A 20,838-nucleotide genomic window follows, 5' to 3' on the forward strand; every position below is an offset into this window, starting at 1 on the left:
GCAAAGATTACATCAAGGTTATTAACCCTTACTACATTTAGTTTCTCACCAGATCGTTTGATTTTAATATTTGTCCAAATTGATTTTCTTATTTCCCAGGAGAATAACCCCCCCTCGCCCCAATAACAAGTCTAGGTTCAACCTTTGTACAAATAAACATGCTCATGCATCTGAACCATGTACAGCAACACATGAAGTGTCCACAAGTCCAGCATGTGGTGTCACAGATCCTGGAAGCAATGAGAAAACCCGTTATAATATGGCACGCAGGAATTTTTATTCTAACAAATTTCCATGTCATAATTTTTCTCAAAATCAGATGCACATGAAGGTGCTCCATGGGCCCTTATCTTCTATAGGAAACATATTCAGAATTCAGGAAAGACAGATCCTGTATAAGGCCATCTGCATGAAGCCTAAATCTTTCATCTTAATCTCAGTCAAACCTGCCAGCTTTTGGTAGGTCCAGCCAACCATTTAATGTGAATGGGGGCCTCTCAACTCTCCTCGACAGCAGATGTTTAGGGAAGGAAGAATTAGGCATTTGGATTTCAGCATATATAATTCTCTTTTTCCCCAGGAAAATAAGCAGTCAACAGAGGTGTCTGGCAGCAGCTCACTACTCTCTTTACTCTACTCCCTCTGCTGGAGTGACAAGTGCATTCTAGTCTCCACGCCTATTGTTCTCCTCTTTATTACTAGACAAAGTGCAATTTGTAAAGGTATTAATATCTATGTAGCAAAGCAGTGGGCCGTGATTTATTGAGAGCTCTTGAAAAAAAACTGTTCTGAACATCTTCATAACGTTTCTCCTAAGGTAAGAAAGGTACTCAAGACAAGAAACCATGAAGGTGGTGTCCCGTTGACAGGTGGCAGGAAATCTGTGAGACTGGCAACACGTGGTTTGATCTGACAGGTTTTCCCTGTGGATCAATAGGCGTCTGTGTTGTTTCTGGTAGTGGCCACACCCCTTGCCTCAGGTGTTGCTAATGAGGTCATTTTAACCTTCCTTATTTATTGTTGCTTCTCCCACAATGCTGTGCAGTTTATATGTTTTATATGGTATAATTATCTGGGTCAAGCAGGGTACTCAACCTTAGAGCTTCTATTGTGATTGTTTATAGCTTCAGTTTCAGATTGCAGATGTGTGCATCTCGGCGGAGTTCCTCGTGCTTCCATAGCCCCTATGAAGTTAAGTCTTTCCTTTCCCTTTTTGTATTTTGTTTGAGTTCTGTGTGTTGCATTTACCTATTGTTTGTATTAGGCCAGAAGGAGACTCCTGTTCATCCTTTCTTTTGGAGGAACAGGTAGTCTCGTCCCTGCCATTAGTACCAGGGTCCTATAGGGCTACATAGGACTCTAGGTATTACTGCGTATGAACACACCTACCTCTGGGTATTTTGGTTAGGGTTTTACTAGGAGGTGTCAATCTTCCTTTCCTAGTTTTCAGCCTTATTCCCTGTTCCCCCCTACCCTCTTATGCTCGGTGTGGAATCTGCGTCCCACACCGAAGCATGACAGGTGGCCATTGTGACCCCCATATTGCAATAAGTTTTGGAAGGACAATGTAGAGAGTGTAAGGAGAATGTAAAGTCAAAAATTTGACTGGCAGGTCAGAGGGTTAGGTGAAGCTTTGTTTGTGTATTATGGTGGTAAAATAACCACACTGAAGGGGCCATGGCGCCCCTGTGAGTTCTACATCCCCTTTCTCCAGGTATATATGACTGTATCTGTGAATTTTCACTTACAAAGGACAAGCTGCAGCATTCAGCACAGCCATCATATTGAAGACCCATTGTGTCAGTGTAAACAAGAAAATGGGGTGCATAACTTGCAGGAATGTGGAGCTCCTTTCACTGTGAATTGAGATAAGCGAATTTATGAAAAATCCTGAATTTCACAAAGAAACTGACTGACTGCGGCATCTGAGGCTACAATTTTTGCCTTTCAGGGGTTAATCAGGGTAAAAAAATAAAATAAAGGCTCACTTTATCCATTTGCTTGCATAGAGGCCATCGCGGCCATCTTGACTAAATGACAGCAATCGTAAATCATGTCCGAGTGACACGCACATACATAGCTACAGGTAAATGCATGTTTGACGGTATTAATGAACAGTGGGGTAGATATATTAAGACTGGCTGATCCATCCGCCACTCTTGATCTCCCTGCACTGGCGTGAGATGTGCCTGATTTGTTAAGAGGCAGAAACCTCTTAACAAATCAGACGCATCTCTGCCATGTGCCAGAAACTGAAGTCTACGCCAGCTACAGGCTGGCATAGACTTCAGCTATAACTTCCACCACTTTCTGGCGAAAGTTATAGTAAATGTAGCTGCGTCTTGAAGTGATGCCCCCTTTCGCCAAGCCATGCCCCTTTTCTCTCAGCACTTCAGATGCCATGCGCCATAATGTGTGACTTTTTTACACCACAATTGTGGAGTAAAACCATTTATAAATGTCCCCCAGTGCATTATGCTTATTCCAAAGCTTCCAAAAATTGTCCTTTATTGGGGGTAGGTGATGTTTAACCACCTCAGCCCCCCTAGCTTAAACCCCCTTAATGACCAGACCACTTTTTACAATTCTGCACTACACTACTTTCACGGTTTATTGCTCGGTCATACAACTTACCACCCAAATGAATTTTACCTCCTTTTCTTCTCACTAATAGAGCTTTCATTTGGTGGTATTTCATTGCTGCTGACTTTTTAACTTTTTTTGATATTAATCAAAATTGACAGACATTTTTCACTTTCTGTTGTAAAATTTTTCAAATAAAACTACATTTCTATATACATTTTTCACTAAATTTATTGTTCTACATGTCTTTGATTAAAAAAAATGCAATAAGTGTATATTTATTGGTTTGGGTAAAAGTTATAGCGTTTACAAACTATGGTGCAAAAAAATTAATTTACACACTTTGACTTTCAGAGTACCTGTCATGTTTCCTTAGGTTCTACAATGCCCAGACAGTAGAAACACCCCAAAAATGACCCCATTTCGGAAAGTAGACACCCTAAGGTATTCACTGATGGGCATAGTGAGTTCATGGAAGTTTTTATTTTTTGTCACAAGTTAGCGGAAAATGATTTTTATACAAAAAAATTCTTACAAAGATAAATATCTCTGTAAAAGACAACTTTTCCTATTTTTTTATACAAAGATGTCATTTTACAGAGATATTTCTCTCACCCAGCATGGGTATATGTAAAAATACACCCCAAAACACATTGCCCTACTTCTCCTGAGTACGGCGATACCACATGAGTGACTCTTTTTTGCAGCCTAGGTGCACAAAGGGGCCCAAATTCCAATGAGTACCTATAGGATTTCACAGGGCATTTTTACGCAGTTGGATTCCGTGAGGGGTATGGTGAGTTCATGTAAGATTTTATTTTTTGTCACAATTTAGTGGAATATGAGACTTTGTAAAATATATATATATATATATATATATATATATATATATATAAATTTCCGCTAACTTATGCTCAAAAAAATATATCTTCTATGAACTCGCCATGCCCCTCAAAAGTGATCTTTATATCGCCACAGCGATTTTACGGTGTTTTTGCAGTGATCAGAAAAAAAAATCTGTCACTGCGGTGGGGCGGACTGAACGCAAGTGTGCGCACAAGATCAGGCCTGATCGGGCGAACACTGCGTTTTTTGTAGAGCCTATAGAACATGTCCTATTCTTGTCCGCAATTGCGGACAAGAAAAGGCATTTTCTATATAGTTCTGGCGATGTGCGGATCCGCAAAATGCGGAAAGCACATTGCCAGTGTCCGTGTTTTGCGGATCCGCGGATCCGCAAAACACATACGGACATCTGAATGGAGCCTTATAGGGGGTGATCAATGACAGGGGGGTGATCAGGGAGTCTATATGGGGTATCAGGGGTTAATAAGGGGTTAATAAGTGACGGGGGGTGTAGTGTAGTGTGGTGATTGGTGCTACTTACAGAGCTGCCTGTGTCCTCTGGTGGTCGATTCAAGCAAAAGGGACCACCAGAGGACCAGGTAGCAGGTATATTAGACGCTGTTAACAAAACAGCATCTAATATACCTTTTTGGGGTTAAAAAAAAATCGCATCTACAGCCTGCCAGCGAATGATCGCTGCTGGCAGGCTGTAGATCAACTTCATGCGAAATCTCGCCTCTCGCAAGATGACATGCCGATGCGTCAACGAGGAATAACCCGGCCGCCTGCAGGACGCCTCCCTGCGTTAGGCGGTCGGGAGGCGGTTAGACACAGACATGTTATGGGGGGGGGAAAATGTGAACTGTTGGGGGTCCAAGTGTCCAAAAATGATGCCTTGACTGGGTTTGAATGCCTGCCCATACAACATGCAAAACTGTTAATTGAGGTATAGAAAAAGTAGTTTTAGAGATCCGCTCACCTCTGTTCCCCCACGGTAGGTGCACCAACCACAATTTGAGTACACCCCTCAAAATAGTGGTTTAAAATGGAAAAATATGTGGATGGGCACTCTATATGAAGGTAAATAGGACGTATTTTATTAATATAATTTCATAAAATGCAAACAATATATAAATCAATATAAAATAAATACACACTCTGTATAAAAATCTGTAAAAAATATATAACACTTGGAAACAGATCAAATCCTTGTGTTACTTCATGAAACTGGGGCTGACACCTAATGCAAACCCCACTTTCTATCACAGGGCCGATTTGTCCTGGAAATATGATTTTGTATTAGGTGGGATTGATCAGGCACTCAGTCCCCGTTGCATGTGATACTATTTATCCAAATGTACATAAACAGGTTAAAAAGACATATGTAATTTCACTGATAATGATAGATGGTCCTATTTAATATAGCCACTTGAATTTCTTATTTAAAATCATTGGTGTACTTTAAATTCTCTATGTAGCAAGTTCCTGCTCAAATTGAAACTCTTTGTGAACAATGAACAGTCTCCTTTTATATCCGCATGGAGTTCGCTACAGATGTAACCAGTCTCTCTAGTGTTAATCTTTAAAGTATTCCAATACTGGCATCCAGGTCAGATCGCTATGGCGAAAATCCTTGATGATATAGTGGATCGTTCTTTTTCCAGTTAGTGCTGTATATTGCGTCAAGAAATGTTTTTACCCACTGTGTGGGCTTACCTTTGCCTATAGTTTGCGGGAACTTGCGAATAGGTTCGTCCTCCACATAACACGCCGGCGTCCCGGCTGCAGAGTTGGTCGCGTCCCACGTGTCTCTTGCTGCTGATTAGCAGAAGCTAGTTTGGTATAGAGACCACGTCTTTTTTCCGGCGCAGGTAAATGACGTCTTTCCAATCTGTTCAAATGGATTAGAAATGTTCCTTTTTCTTCTTAGTGCACTTAAGTTCTTTAAGATCGGGGTATCTTTCAAGGTCCTACGCCGTATCTTTCAAGGTCCTACGCCGTAGGACCTTGAAAGATACCCCGATCTTAAAGAACTTAAGTGCACTAAGAAGAAAAAGGAACATTTCTAATCCATTTAAACAGATTGGAAACACGTCATTTACCTGCGCCGGAAAAAAGACATGGTCTCTATACCAAACTAGCTTCTGCTAATCAGCAGCAAGAGACACGTGGGACGCGACCAACTCTGCAGCCGGGACGCCGGCGTGTTATGTGGAGGACGAACCTATTCGCAAGTTCCCGCAAACTATAGGCAAAGGTAAGCCCACACAGTGGGTAAAAACTTTTCTTGACGCAATATACAGCACTAACTGGAAAAAGAACGATCCACTATATCATCAAGGATTTTCGCCATAGCGATCTGACCTGGATGCCAGTATTGGAATACTTTAAAGATTAACACTAGAGAGACTGGTTACATCTGTAGCGAACTCCATGCGGATATAAAAGGAGACTGTTCATTGTTCACAAAGAGTTTCAATTTGAGCAGGAACTTGCTACATAGAGAATTTAAAGTACACCAATGATTTTAAATAAGAAATTCAAGTGGCTATATTAAATAGGACCATCTATCATTATCAGTGAAATTACATATGTCTTTTTAACCTGTTTATGTACATTTGGATAAATAGTATTACATGCAACGGGGACTGAGTGCCTGATCAATCCCACCTAATACAAAATCATATTTCCAGGACAAATCGGCCCTGTGATAGAAAGTGGGGTTTGCATTAGGTATCAGCCCCAGTTTCATGAAGTAACACAAGGATTTGATCTGTTTCCAAGTGTTATATATTTTTTACAGATTTTTATACAGAGTGTGTATTTATTTTATATTGATTTATATATTGTTTGCATTTTATGAAATTATATTAATAAAATACGTCCTATTTACCTTCATATAGAGTGCCCATCCACATATTTTTCCATTCAAAACTGTTAATTGTCCGAAGAAAAAGTCGCTCTTTCGAGCCTAGAAAATTCTCCCTTTTAAGGGTCCATTCACACGTCCGTAGAAGGAGTCTAGATCTGTTCCGCAACATTGCAGAACGAATCTGGACCCATTCATTCTCTATAGAGCTGGAAGAGATGTGGAGAGCACAGTGTGCTGTCCGCCTCCGCATTTCCAGAGCGCGGCCCCGATCTTCCGGTCCGCGACTCCCGAAAAAATAGAACATGTTCTATTATTGTCCGCAATTTCGAACAAGAATAGGCAGTTCTATGGGGATGCCGGCCGGGTGTATTGCGGATCTGTAATACACTACGGATGCGACTGCAGTGCAGTGTGGATGTGGAAAGGGTATGGATATAGTGGCATGTAGTAGCAGAAGCAGCATTGCATGGAACATACAAGGCAGTAGATCGGCTGCAGTAGTAGTAGGGCAGTGGCCGGGATTAGGGTGGCCCCAATGCTACTCTGTGTCCCCCGGACAATGTTGAGGTGTCACCAAGTGATGCTGCTTTCTGGAAGGGATGGTAAGACGTGGTGCACCCCAATAGTAAATAAGTCCAGAGAGCGAGGGTCTGCAGTAGACCAGGGTGCTTTTTTACTGCAGGTATTAATGTGCAAAACAATACAGGCGAAGCATAGGACTGGCTTCTCCAATCTCCTCCCTAATAGAAGAAGGGTTTGATGCTGAGGCCTGAGCTAGCTGTCCCTCTCTCTCTCTTTAGAAGGCTAGTACCCTGGTCCAAGGCTGGTGATCCAGAGTCTGTGGCAGAGTATCCCCGTCTCAGCGTCTTCTTCTGGTCACTCAGTAGTCTGGCAGAGTCTTCTCTTCCAAGCACTGTTTCCTAACTGCAGAACACTAGGGGCTCAGACTTCTCTCCTTTTATATTGTTTATAGCTAAACTAGAACCTTCTAGTGGGAGTGGTGGAGTGGAAAAACTCAGTACAAACAGATACATTGTTTCACTTTCCGTCTCTTATAGACTTACATTAGAGCTTCAATGATACTCAATGGCAATGACACAGCAGTTTTTCTAGACAAAAACACGTCTCCAGACATAACAACATAGCTAAACCAGACACTCAAAAGATCAGTCTGTCTGGTTTTGGAAGTAAACAAGTCTGTTTTTTCCCTCCAAACCATGCTCTTCTTTAAACCCTATGGTAACTGTGGAAAATTACCAGCTTTTATAAGTCCCAAAAGTCTTTCAGTATTAGCACTTTCCACAGAGCCTTGCAAATACAGTTTAAATAAACAAGATATACATCACAACATATAAAATGCAGTTGCACAGTATTAAACAATACAAGTTAACTCTTTCAAGTGAAATAAAGTAAGAAGTGTATAACTTTGCATAGGGGAAATAGGCACCACAATAGTAGTGGTAGTAGTAGGAGTAGTGGCAGATGGGTAGCTTTAATAGTAGAGGCAGTAGGGGGATTACCAGTGAGGAGCAGCAGCTGAGACGGCAGCTGTAGCAGCCATACATATTGGCAGGCAGGCAGCGACATAATTATGGCAAGGACATGAAGGAGCCAGCAGCAGCCATACAGAGCATGGTGGTAGGCAGGCAGCAGCAGTGACATGATGGTGGCAGCAGCTTATGGTAGGCAGGCAACATGATGGAAGGCAGGCAGACAGCAACAGTGGCAATATGGGGAGCTTTCAGCAAGACCAGATCTATTCATTGGCCTCAGCCAGAGGAGTGTGAAAATCATACCGAATCCAGGCTTGGTTCATTTTGACAAAAGTGATGTTTTGGACACTGGTGGAGGACAACTTGGTTTGTTTGGGTATCGCCACACCCCCTGCAGTCTATCTCTGGGTTTGATTGAAAACACTTTCCGAGATGACACTGGAGGCCAGTTTAGCACACTGTTCCAGTCTGCCTGCCCAGAAGTCCATAGAGTTAGGGAACAGGGTATGCACCAGAGAAGGGCCAGAATGTAGGTAGGCCTGTACCTGTGCGTTGAGGTGGGAGGTCTCGGCTTGTTGATTTTCCTCAACCTGGTGCGGCACGTGAAAAAAATGCTCCATCATGTTAAGAAGACCGAGCTGGCTGCTGCTGCGGCTGCTGCTGCTGCGGCTGCTGCTGCGGCTTCTACTGATTATGGCGGCGGGAGGTCGGTGGGATTTAAGTTTCACCTTCGCCTCCACGGAGGTATTAAGTGTAACTACAATGGCCATGATTTCCTTATCAGACTCTGGATGGATAAGTTCAAAGTTAGACTCTACAGGGCTTGAGAAGAATTTGTCATTCAAGAGTACTGGTGGAGATATTCATAATGTATCCAGAAAAGCAGCAGCAGGTACTGCATGACTGCCTAGGTCGGCAAGGATAAGATCAGTGGGTACATAGTGCCATTGCTCGGGAATGGAGAATTTCCTAATGTTTTCAACCAGATTGCCGACATACACATGGACCGATATACACATGGAACTGTCTTGTTTGATTGTGCATGTATCCTAGCACGATTTTGCTGTCTATGTAAAAGTCAAAGGAGTCAATGTTGAAGTCTGTTTATAAGCTTTATAAGCTCAGGAATTTCAACAGCTAACATGGCTACACAGAGTTCGAGCCTTGGAAAAGTATGTGCAGGCTTTGGAGTTAGCTTGGCCTTACCCACAAATCATACACCTATTTCACAGTTGTGGTGTACAACCCAGAGATAGGCTACCACAGCTATGGCTTCCATGGATGCATCAGAGAAGACATGGATCCTTAGTCTGGTGGCATTCTTTAAGGATGCAAGAGTGTAAGATCGTGATATCTTAAACTGTTCCAATGCCTGGAGGGGCTACTTCCAGGATTCTAACCTTTGTTGTTTCTCTTTGGGTAAAGGGGTATCCCAGTCAGTGTTCTCTGAAGTAAGTTATCTGAGTAATATCTTGCCCTGAATAGTAAAGGGTGCTATAAATCCCAAGGGATCATAGATACTGTTTACTGCAGACAGTACTCCTCATTTTGTGAAGGGCTTGTCACAGACTAATATTTGAAATGTGAACGTGTCTTTTTTAACATCCCACAGCAATCCAAGGTTGCGTTGCGTGAGGGAAAGATCAGTCCCTAGTTGGAATTCCTTAGCACTGACACGATGATCATCAGAAGGAAATGCTCTCATTACCTCATTGCTGTTGGAGATGATTTTATGTAGTCTGAGGTTGGCAGTATCGAGCATGTTCTGAGTTCTAGGTAGAGACTTGAGACCGTCGTCTACGTAGAAGTTCTTTTCAACAAACTGACGTGCATCAGACCCGAACTCTTGTTCGCCTTCTTGGGCCATTTTTCTCAGTCTGTAAATGGCAACTGCGGGGGAAGGACTATTACCGAAAACGTGTACTTTCATCTGATAGTCTATAATCTCGTTGTTGACATCATTATTGCGGTACCATCGGAACCGGAGGAAGTTTCTGTTGTCTTCACGGACGATGAAACAATGAAACATTTGTTGGATGTAGGCCATAATGACAATTGGCTCTTGTCCAAAGCAGAGTAAGACTCCTATGAGGTTGTTGTTCAGGTTAAGCCCAGTGAGAAGATTTTCAATGAGAGAAACGCCTTCATGACGAGCACTTAAGTCGAAGACCATCCTAATCTGCTCAGGCTTGTGAGGATAGTAGACACCAAAACATGGGAGTTACCAGCATTCTTCTCTTTGTGCAAGAGGGGGTGCAGGCTCAGCATGATCTCTCTCAAACACCTTCTGCATAAAGTCAATAAAATGTTTCTTCATCTCTGGTTTCCGGTTCAGGATGCATTCTAAAGAGATGAACCGTAAATCTGCATGTTGTCTATTATTTGGAATTCTCTTCCTTGGGGTGTGAAATGGTAGCAGTGCCAACCAGCTGTTGTAATCATCTTGGTAGAACTCTTTACTCATGGTTCTTATGAATTCTTTGTCTTCCATCGTGGCTGCTAACTTGTTGTCTCTTGTGGTTACCTAAAACACTGTGTTACCAATGTTGTCATCCCAGAAGATAAATGCTTTCCTATCATCTAGTATGATGCGCTCTTGCGTACCTTTGTCACACAGCTTTTCTTTCACACTGTAGTGTTGTTGTTGTCATGGAAAACAAGTAGTGAGTCCATTTGGCAGAATGTGTGTTTTAAAGGAAGAAACTGAGAAAGGTTTGCTAAGGCAGACATTGCCTATGATGACCCAGCCTAGATCCAGACGCTGGGCGTAAGGTGCATGATGTGAGCCATTTATTTGATGGCGAACCTTATGCACCCTTAAAATATCTCTCCCGAGTAACAGCAGGATATCAGCATTTTCATCAAAGGCTGGTATTTGTTTAGCCATGTCCTTCAAGTGAGAATGGTGCAAGGCAGCTTCAGGAGTGGGGATCTCATCCTTGTTAGTTGGGATCTGATTACACTGGATGATAGTAGGCAAGGGTATTTCCATGTTGCTATTGAGAGGAGCAACTACGAGGCCACTGGCTCTTCTACCCAAGACTTTTGTAATTCCTGCATAAGTACCTAGGGTATAAGGTAGAGCATCTCCTGCTATGCCTAACAGATCAAAGAACCTTGTACTTGCAAGAGATCAGTTACTCTGATCATCAAGAATGGTATACAGTCTTATGGCCCTTTCTGGCTGGCCCTTTGTGTATACACGAACCAAGCATATCTTTGCACAGCATTTCTCACAAAGTCCTTCCCCACAGACTTCAGTGCATGTAGAGAATACTGGAGTGGAGTCAGCTGTTTGTTCAGTATGCTCCCCGCCATGCTTTGCCCTGGGAGGGATGTCTGTGGATGGAGTAGAGCTGTGTTGGTACAGATAAAGGGCTTGTACGTGGTTGTCACTACCGCATTCCATACATTTAATGACAGCCTTACAGTCTTTTGCAAGGTGTTTCGTGGAGGCACAGCATCTGAAACAAACTCCAAATCCCTTTAAAAAGTTCCTTACATTCTTATAGAGGTTTCTTTCTGAAGCCGATGCATTTCTTAAGTGGATGTGACTTGTTATATATGGGACACTGGTGATTTGGATCCTCAAGTTTCTTGTTTTGCCCAGTCCTTGGAAGAACTGTAGCAGGTGCAGGTTGAACATCTCTTCACTGATACTGGGCCCCGGCAGTCTCTGTGCATTATACATGTGTTTGCAAGTCCTGGAGGAGGTGGACTGAGAGGGTTACAGCCACCATAGAAGAAACTTGGGTCATTCTTTGAGTCCACAATTTCCCTTATGAAGCCACAGAAGTAGGAAAAAGGAGGAATGGCAACTCTGTATTTTTTCTTGTAAGTTGATCCCTGACTAACCCATTTTTCTTGAATGCCATATGGTAGCTTAGGGACAATAGGGTTGATGCCACGAGGGGTGTCGAGGTAACTAAGTCCAAGTAGGAGGGTGTCAGCCTTAGCTAGTTGAAGCTATAGTAGATGATCACTGAGTTCTTGAAGCTTTAGATTGTCTTTAGCTATAATCCTTGGGAAGCCTTGCAACCTTTTGAATAAGGCATCTTCGATGGCCTCAGAGCTGCCAAAGCTACGTTCAAGTCTGTCCCAAGCAGCGTCAAGACCTGAAGCAGGATTGGAAGTGTAAACTGTTTTGAGTCTCTTAATATGTTTGGCAGACTGGGGACCTAGCCACCTGATGAGTAGATCCAGTTCTTCAGCAGTGATGTCTAGCTCGCTGATTGTGGCTTCAAAGGTGAATTTACAGCCTCTGTAATTTTCCGGTTTTTCATCAAATGTGGTGAGGCCCGTCCTAGTGCGTTCTCTGCAAAGCATGTATTTACCAAACTGTGACATGTCTGTGTTTTCAGACTTTGGGTATACAGTTGCTGGTGGGACAGAGTTAGTTGCAGTGGCTGGTACACTGATGTTGAGTGACTTGGGCACATAGAATGGTGCTAAGGCGTTCAACACTGGATCTAGCGTACAGTCCAAGGGTGTGTTGGTTCGTAGCTGTATAGTAGTGGGTTTGTTAGGAGGTAGCTGGTTAGTGCCATAGTAAGGTAGAAAGTCTTTTCTATTCGTACCAATTTCCGCCGCTTGAGAAAGTGCAGTAGGTGCAGAGAAAACACCTTGGTTGAGTGCTTTGGTTGCTATGACAGAGTGATGGAGTTCTGAAGAGGTCCGTTATGAATCTGATGCATAAGATGTAACAGATGCTACTGATACCTCTTTCATCATCACTTGCAGCCTGCTCTAAGACTCTTAGTCTTGCCATGTCTTTGGCACGCTCACATTGTTTTTCCAAAACTTCCATCTGTGCTTTCTTCCTTGCAGCCTCAGCTTCCATCCGTGTAGCTTCAGCTTCCATCTCTGCTTTCTCTTGGGCAAAGTCTGCCTGGATTTTAGAAGCTTCTGCATCAGGGTGGGCTTTGATAAGTTGTTGGCTGGGAGTAGATGTTCATCGTAAGGATTTGGAAGATCTTGTGGAGCACCTAGACATTGTGGGGAGATGGGATCTGGATTCATGGAGATGAGCGATTTTTTCTTCTGATTTTGTCTTTGTTTTACTAAATCGTCTCTTGCAAGATTCAGCTCATTCAATTCCTTTAATTCTTGTAAGGAATCTTCTGTGTTGTACCGCTTTAAGAGATCAGCATATTTGGCAGACAGTCTTAGATAGTTCTCATAAGCGGCATTCAATTGCTTAACAGCTCCCTCTAGGTGCAATACCTCATGAGTTGGTTGAGGCAGAGGTGACATGCATTCAACAGTGTTAGACCATAAGTGACTGATGTTACACAGCAGTTCCTCTTTGTCAGTCTCATAGTTCTGTTGAACTTTCCAAGTTGGTTTTACTAAATGTTTTTGTTTTATGTGGCTTATAGGATCTAACTCCTGATCTGAAGGAAGTTCAGGTTCTTGCTGTGTATTAGGTTCCTCAGATTGTACTTTGCCTTGCTGGTGCATTGTGATGATAAGCAGAGGGTTAAATTACAAGTCATATGTTTGCATAGAAATGTATCAATGTTCTGGCTAGAGGATTGGGTTTCCTAGGCAACCAATGGGGAGATGAGCAAGAGGGAATAGTATAGTAATGGCGGCTGCAAAGTTGCTTTTTGCATACAGAGCTTACATTCACTTGCAGGTAGAAATGCATGTGGCAATACACAGACAGTATAGAAGCTAATATAACAGTTGCATGATCTTTGCAATCAATCTGTGCTGAAAACTGATGAATCATATGCTGCGATTTGCTTGCTGGCTGGAGTATGCAGGCCTGCACTGTGCTTTGCTGCTATATCCCAGTGTCCATATACATCTCACTATACATACATAACTAGCAAGGATCCTTTGAAAGATATTTGGCTGATCTTCTAAGATCCTTTCACAGATTTTTTGACTGTTCTGCCTCTACAATCTAAGCATTGAAAGTGTGATCTCTGTAACTTACAGTTGTGCTGAGATAGTGGTAACCATCAATCTTAGCTGAATTGGCTGACAGTGACTCGATCCAAACGACACATTGTAGATCATGAAGAATTTTATTCCAAACTGTCATCGATGAACAAATGGATAGGTAAAAAAATCATGGTGTGAGCAGCTAACAGGATACATGTGGCTGAGATGAAGAGCGAAGCCAGAATGCAAGGGAGAGAGGGGAGGAGACTTTACAGAGAGCACAGCAGGAGGGGAAGAGAGAAGGGACACACAGAATAAAAAGGCAAACCATGCATGTGTAACATGACACCTCTTCCTTCTCCATGTGGGTCCCCAACAGCTACAGGGCCAACAGCAAGATGTGTTAACTGTTCTTCTTCCACCATCGTCCCAAGCTACATGAGCGTCAATGTCTGTTATAAGATAAATATGAGAGGGATGAGAGCGTTCATGCTGCAGTTGTCTCTGTTGACAAACTGTGTTGCTTGCTGACAAACTTGTGACCTCTTTGAATGGCTTTAGCACCTGACTGTTGTCTCGGATAAGCTACCACTGCCTATTCTCCAAACAACACATGCTCCCTGCTGAGGCGGTACACGTTCTAGCATGTTCAATGTTGAATTCCAGCAAGTGGGAATATCGCCAATTAAGCAGTGTAGCGGCAGACCATTCTGCCGCTGCAGGTTCAGGAGATCGTTTCTTGCCACGCAAGAATGGCGGAAATGCGAGGACAGTCTCCTGGACACTACTAGCACTTTGCGCAAACCAGTGTACATTTTTAAAAAGCATTGCACTACTAGGTTAATAACATGCACCATGAAATGAGCATGTGTTACTTCCCCCAGGTTTAGCACAAGCTTGCAGCTATTGTCACTGACCACTTTGCCCAGTGGGAGTTAGCGGTGTGACAACCAGTGGGATGTTTGCTGTACATTAGCAACTGCTCACCTGTGTGGCTACTCTCGCCCACGCCGATCAGCTCTAATACCCCATGTCAACACTTGACTTAACACATATGATAGGAAGGAGCGGGAGTGGGAGCGGTGCTGTGCCCTTCTGCTGTTGGAGACAGGAGCATGTCCATGAAGGAGCATGTCCATGTCCATCTCCCCCATATACTGTTCCTGCCCATAACAACTGGTCCAGGTGTCCACTGAGGCATGACCCTTGCCACACAGCAGCAATTGCAAGGAGCGGCCCATGTTCTCCGCCATGTGAGAGTACAAAGCAGGGATCGTTTTTGGGGAGAAATACTGCTGGCTAGGTATCTTCTAGCAAGGCTGAGAGAATGCCATCAGCTCCCTAAAGGCAATAGACAAATAAGTGGTATGGCAACGACTGCACCGCAAGCAACTTGGCCAGGTGGGAATTAAGCTGCTGGCCATGTAAAGTTGTTAACTGGCCATGCATTCCGTTATCAATGGCTGACAATGGAGCCGAAGAGGAGGAATTTGAGTGGGAGAGGCAGAAAGTGAGGATGACAATGTGAAAGACACCATACTGCCCATGGATGCTGCCTGACTGTTGAAAGGGAGACTGGGAGAAGGAGGAAACTCTTGTTGCAGTAGCTGGCTGCCACATTTGTTTGCCCACGGGATGGGGTGATGACACTTCATGTGCTTCACTAGAGCTGTGGTGCCTATGTTTGTGTTTGGCTGCCTAGGGCAATGTTTTTGTCTGATTCTTCTGGTAGCGTGCAAAAAACTGCCAGATGAGAGATACTTGTGCAGAGCTAAAGGCAGCCAAGCTTGGCTTAGCTCTGGCTCGATTTAGGCCTAACCCACCCACAGTCTCAATGACATAATCAGATCCTGAAGCAGATATGGCTCTGGCAATTCTTTGGGAGGTACGTCGCCTCTGCTATTCATTGCTGATACTTATTAGACTGTGACATATCATGGTGGACCCCTTGGCACCCCTCCTGATTCCCTGCTCTGCATTGGACCCAACTGCTACTGTCTCTGCTACCATTACCAATACCGTGGCTATGGTACAACTATTACCACCACCAACACAGCTATGCATGGGGTTCTCAGTATCATCCTGAATCTCCTCAGGTGAGACCAAACACTTAGTGTTCTTACACAAGTTGTCAACAGGGAGCATCTTGACTATCTGCAATAGAGCATGGTGGGCTTTTGTCGCCAGTTCTTAGGAAGGTGCCCCACTAGGAAGAGGCAGTAAAGACAGGCAGGACTCCACTGAAAGCCTTCTCTGGGGCTACAAGCCAGCAGGAGGAATGCTGTGAACCCTGGCTCCAAGGCATGGTGTCAGACTCAGAAGTCAGCTCCATGTCATCCTGATCTGATTGAGAGGAAGAGTGAGCCATCCAATCCACAATCTTATCCTCTTTCTTCTTACTGATAATGTTGCGCCTTTCCAAAGCCCGGGAAAACTTCAGCCTACTACTACTATGTCTGGCTGGATTGCTGATGTTGCTACTACCCACATTCTGGCTTTGGGAGGACTAAATACTGGGGCCCTGGGGATATGGAATATGGAACCCTTCCATATTCCTGACATTTCTGGGCCTAATGTACTGAGTCACACAAAGTATGGAATGGTTTGCAATACTGTTTTTTGCAATTTAAAGACAGACAGGCGCAAAAAATTCCTTCCCTTTCCACAAACACAATGAAATGAAGACACTGCTACTGACAATTGACCACTAACAGATTTGGGCCTATTGTCTTCTGTGAATTCAAATATGCAAATTCAGAAAACAGCTTTCTCAAGTGTAAAACCAATTATGCAGGATAACAAATTGTCATTTCTTTGGGGATCAGTAGCTTCATGGACTGACCGATATTTCTGCTTCTCCAGGCAACCGGACTTATCAGTTACGTAACATACTAAGGGTACTTTCACACTTGCGGCAGAGGATTCCGGCAGGCAGTTCCGTCGCCGGAACTGCCTGCCAGATCCAGCAATCTGGACGCAAACAGATGCATTTGTCAGACGGATCCGGATGCGGATCCGTCTGACAAATGCATTGCAATACCGGATCCGTCTTTCCGGTTGTAATTCAAAAAAACTGTATTTATCTCTTTCACATTTTTAATGGTCTGCGCATCCCGGTAAGTGTTCAGGATTTTTGGCCTGAGAGAAAACTGCAGCATGCTGTGGTATTTTCTCTGGCCAAAAAATGTAAGAGGGACTAAACTGATGCATCCTGATGCATACTGAACAGAATTTTCTCCATTCAGAATGCATTAGGATAAAACTGATAAAAAAAATTCCGGTATTGAGCCCCTGTGACGGAACTCAATAACGCGAAAAAATAAAACGCTAGTGTGAAAGTACCCTTAGTTCTGTTTTTCCAAACTGTTATTTTGCATTATATGTATATGTCCGTATATTTTATGTTATATGTTCTATGATAATCCCATTGTTTGTATGCACTGTTCTTTTTAAATATAAAAATTTCACTTAAATAAGAGCCTTCTTGTGTTCTAACGATTCCATCATCTCAGAAGTGTTACCTATATTGATGTATAAACCAGTGAATGCTAGCCCGCATATTGAGTTGTAGAGTGTACTTAGGTGTTATGTAATGCAAGGTGTCTTGTCAGCCTGATATGACAGGTGGTGGCAGCTAAAACTGATACATTTTGGATGACTGAGAGCTGACATAGGGAGGTCCAGTGTGACCCTGCAGACTCATATGGATGCACGCCCGCCGCTTCCAGGGGCGCGTGCTTCCTGCCTACCAGCACGCCCCCTTGGCTGGGTTACAAGGTTAAAAAGCTGCTTCCTCTTCCATGAAGTTGCCTGAGCGTTTAGTTACTAACAGTAATAGCAAAGGTGTTCTGATCAGATCTTCTTTGTTTGACTCCACTCTGTTTGCCTGAATCAAATACTGGACCTGTCTGACCCGGAGCCTGTCTGATCCCCTGTACCACACGACTATCTGATACCGACTTCTGACCTCTGGCTTGTCTCTGACCATGCTTCAGCTTCTGTCTCTGACTATGCTTAAAAAGGACCTTTCATGGCTGCAGACTTTATAGCAAGTTAGGTAGGGCATGAAGCAGGGATCCTATAGTGCTTACTATTATTCCTGGGCACCGCTCTGTTCACCCGCTGTGCCCTCCGGTATTTTCCCCGCTTAGTATACTAATTACTAGCTGTTAAAGGAAATATTAATTATTCATATTTTGGGTTAATATCAATAATTTATATTCATATACTAACTAATACTAGCTACCTTGTTGCTATACTTCTTTAACTACGTGCGCTATGTTACGGCAGCGACTACAAAAGACTATAAACTGCATTTTAAGAAATAAAGGAATTTATTAAACAAATACAAGTCTACAGTCTATAAATTCTACTATATATATTTATATCAATGGTTATAAATGTGCGGATTCGCTCTGGTAATTAGGACTAGCGGATGCAGTATAGAGGCAAGGTACACAGTTCTTGAATCAAACAGCGGTGTTTATTCACACATTGGTGTATAACAAAATGCAGATAAGCTGAATCACAAAACACAGGTGGCTTGGTGTTTGTTCACGCACAAAGAAAGTCCATAAACAATAAAAGTCACCTTTTATCCTGGGTGTTAATTCACACCCTGTTAGCCATTCAGCCTCATCAAGTCCATAGGCCGTTCACCTTTAGAGGGGCCTGAGTCCTCCAGCCTGGCTCAAACCTCAAATCCTAGCACAGCCCTTAGTTCACAGAACACAGACTCCTGAGCTTCACTGTCAGAGGGAGGTAAAGCCACACCTGGCAGTGTTGGCTGGTTTCTATACCTGGCAAAACCTGGCCTGAAACATGGGGAGTAGTCACCCACCCAGCACTTTGACTACTCCCAGTAAGAGCCACCCCGGATCAGCTATGACAGCCATACTAAATATCACGGTGTCAGCAATAGCTGCTGCTGACACATAGAATACTGGCTCTTACTTCACCGAGGCCAGGAACCTCGGTGACACATACCTTCCATCCATGACGATTCCAGGTACCTTCTTACAATGTATATATATATAGACATACACCGCAATACAGAAACCACACTACAATACACCTAAACCACGCTAACACCATATTATCCCAATTACAATTCCACCCCACAAACTATCTAAATAACATACTTACATAAACACATAAATGTATCACCCACCCACGTGGCTCTATAATGTGCCTACAGGGTATACACTGCAAGGGTTAATCTCACAAGACAATGCAGGCCAGGGATATCAATGGTGGAGAGGGGGATTGTAGGGGTTAATGCAGGGTAGAGAATAATGTAATCAGGGAAGGGATAGCAGGGGTTCAGGGAATATTGCAGGGGTTATAGACTGCAGGGCAATGCAGGGGGTGAAAGGGTTATTGGAGATGGTTTAGTGGCAGTGGGAAAGGGTTAATAATACAGGGTTATGGCAAGGTAAGGGTAAATGCAGGGATTCAGCACGGGTTAAAGGGGTTATCCAAGTTATTTTTTTTTTGTTCTTTCTATGTTTCTAACTAAGCAAATGTAACAGCTTTCCAATTCACTCACTTTATCTCCAGGGGCTGGTTTCTCAGATTTCACTGAGGGTCGCATTGACCTGTGATGTCAGTTTCTCTCCCTGCTCTGATAAAGGTCGTTTACAAGCCTGTAAACGAGACGTCACTGTGCTGGCCACGCCCCCCTTCACTGCCGTCTACTCTCTGCTAGGATACTTAACCCCTTCAGCTGTACAGCTCTGCAGGCAGTGAGGAGATAATACATACTAGAGAGAGCATTACACAAGAAGGTAGGGGGAAGATCCTGTGTGTATTAGCAGTGTCATTATACAGGTGGGACTTGTAGTCCTACACATGCAACATGCTGCAGAGTCTCCCAGCAGGCAGACATGTCACTCAGGGCAGCTCTTGTATTCACTCCCTTAGCAGTGTCATTATACAGCTGGGACTTGTAGTCCTACACATACAACATGCTGCAGAGTCTCCCAGGAGGCAGACATGTCACTCAGGGCAGCTCTAGTATTCACTCCCTTAGCAGAGTGGGGGAGGGGCAGAGATTGTTTTTATTGCATGTAAACAAAGGGCCAGAAAAGAACCAGGGAAATGAGGAAATATATATATATTTTTTTTTTTCATAAAACTTGCTTAGCTCAGTTATATATCAGATTTTCAGTGCTATATTATTTTTTTTCATAACTCGGACAACCCCTTTAATGATACTCAGCCAATGTTCATAGTCTCATAGTCTCTGTTTCAGGAGGGGCTGCTCAGCTCATCTCAGGTCCATTCTTCCAAGGGTGTCCTTCCTCTGTTTGTGGTGATAAGCTTTCCTCTAGTCCCAAATGCTGGACTATTTATCTATCATAAGTAAGGGGAAGGTGTTTGGCCATGGGGCAGAGGTGTGGATAACCCATGCTATAAAAAACTGGTTTAGAGTGTCACCAACAGCTTGTTTGGGGTCTGCACAAAAGAGGACTAGATACCGATCAGCTGTTAGAAACCATAAAGGGGTTGGCCACTTCCTAGTTTCTGTTAACCAATGTGTTTCTGAAATGATTATATGGCACTTACTAATTTAGTCTTTGTCTAAATTCTGCACCATTTTCTATATTCCATAAGAAATGCTCCCTTGTTTGCCAATACATTTGTGCTTTCCATACAGAGGTCCTATCCATAAGATGGCTGCTGAAGAAGGGTCATGTAATCAGACAAATCACCTCCATGTGATTTCTCCTCTGTTCAAATACACTGCACCTGCCATCAGCACTAGTTCTGTTGAGAGTTAAGTGTAGGTGCAGTGTGTTTGAATGCAAATTACGTCACATGGAGGTGATTTGCCTGGTCACATGACCCTCCGTCAGGTGGACATGACCTCAGCACAAAAGAATTGCCAAACAAGGGAGAATACCTTATGAAAATTAGAAAATGGTGCGGTTATTAACAAAGGCTATATTAGTAAGTGCCATATAATCATCTTGCAAACACAATGGTCAACAGTAAGCGGAAAGTGGCCAACCCCTTTAACAATGCAAGCCATGGCCTACAGGCTATCAACACCAGTGTTTCTGTAAACATGGGCCTGTATCAACTAGTGGGATGAAGAGTTGATAGGGAATTGAATCTAGGGAATATTTAATACACTTCCCTCTACAGGGC

General features: G+C 43.3%; 1 protein-coding gene across 1 annotated transcript in view; it reads left to right on the forward strand.

Moving 5' to 3' along the window:
* The first annotated feature begins 768 nt into the window (after positions 1–768).
* LOC122932052 (retinol dehydrogenase 7-like) overlaps positions 769–20,838 on the forward strand; it is a 71,292-nt gene continuing 51,222 nt past the window's right edge. The window contains exon 1 of the mRNA XM_044286229.1: positions 769–817. The gene's annotated coding sequence lies outside the window, so the exon portion shown is untranslated. The remainder of the gene's footprint in view (positions 818–20,838) is intronic.

This window comes from Bufo gargarizans, chromosome 3 (assembly GCF_014858855.1).
Source record: "Bufo gargarizans isolate SCDJY-AF-19 chromosome 3, ASM1485885v1, whole genome shotgun sequence".
In the NCBI taxonomy this organism is placed as follows: Eukaryota; Metazoa; Chordata; class Amphibia; order Anura; family Bufonidae; genus Bufo; species Bufo gargarizans.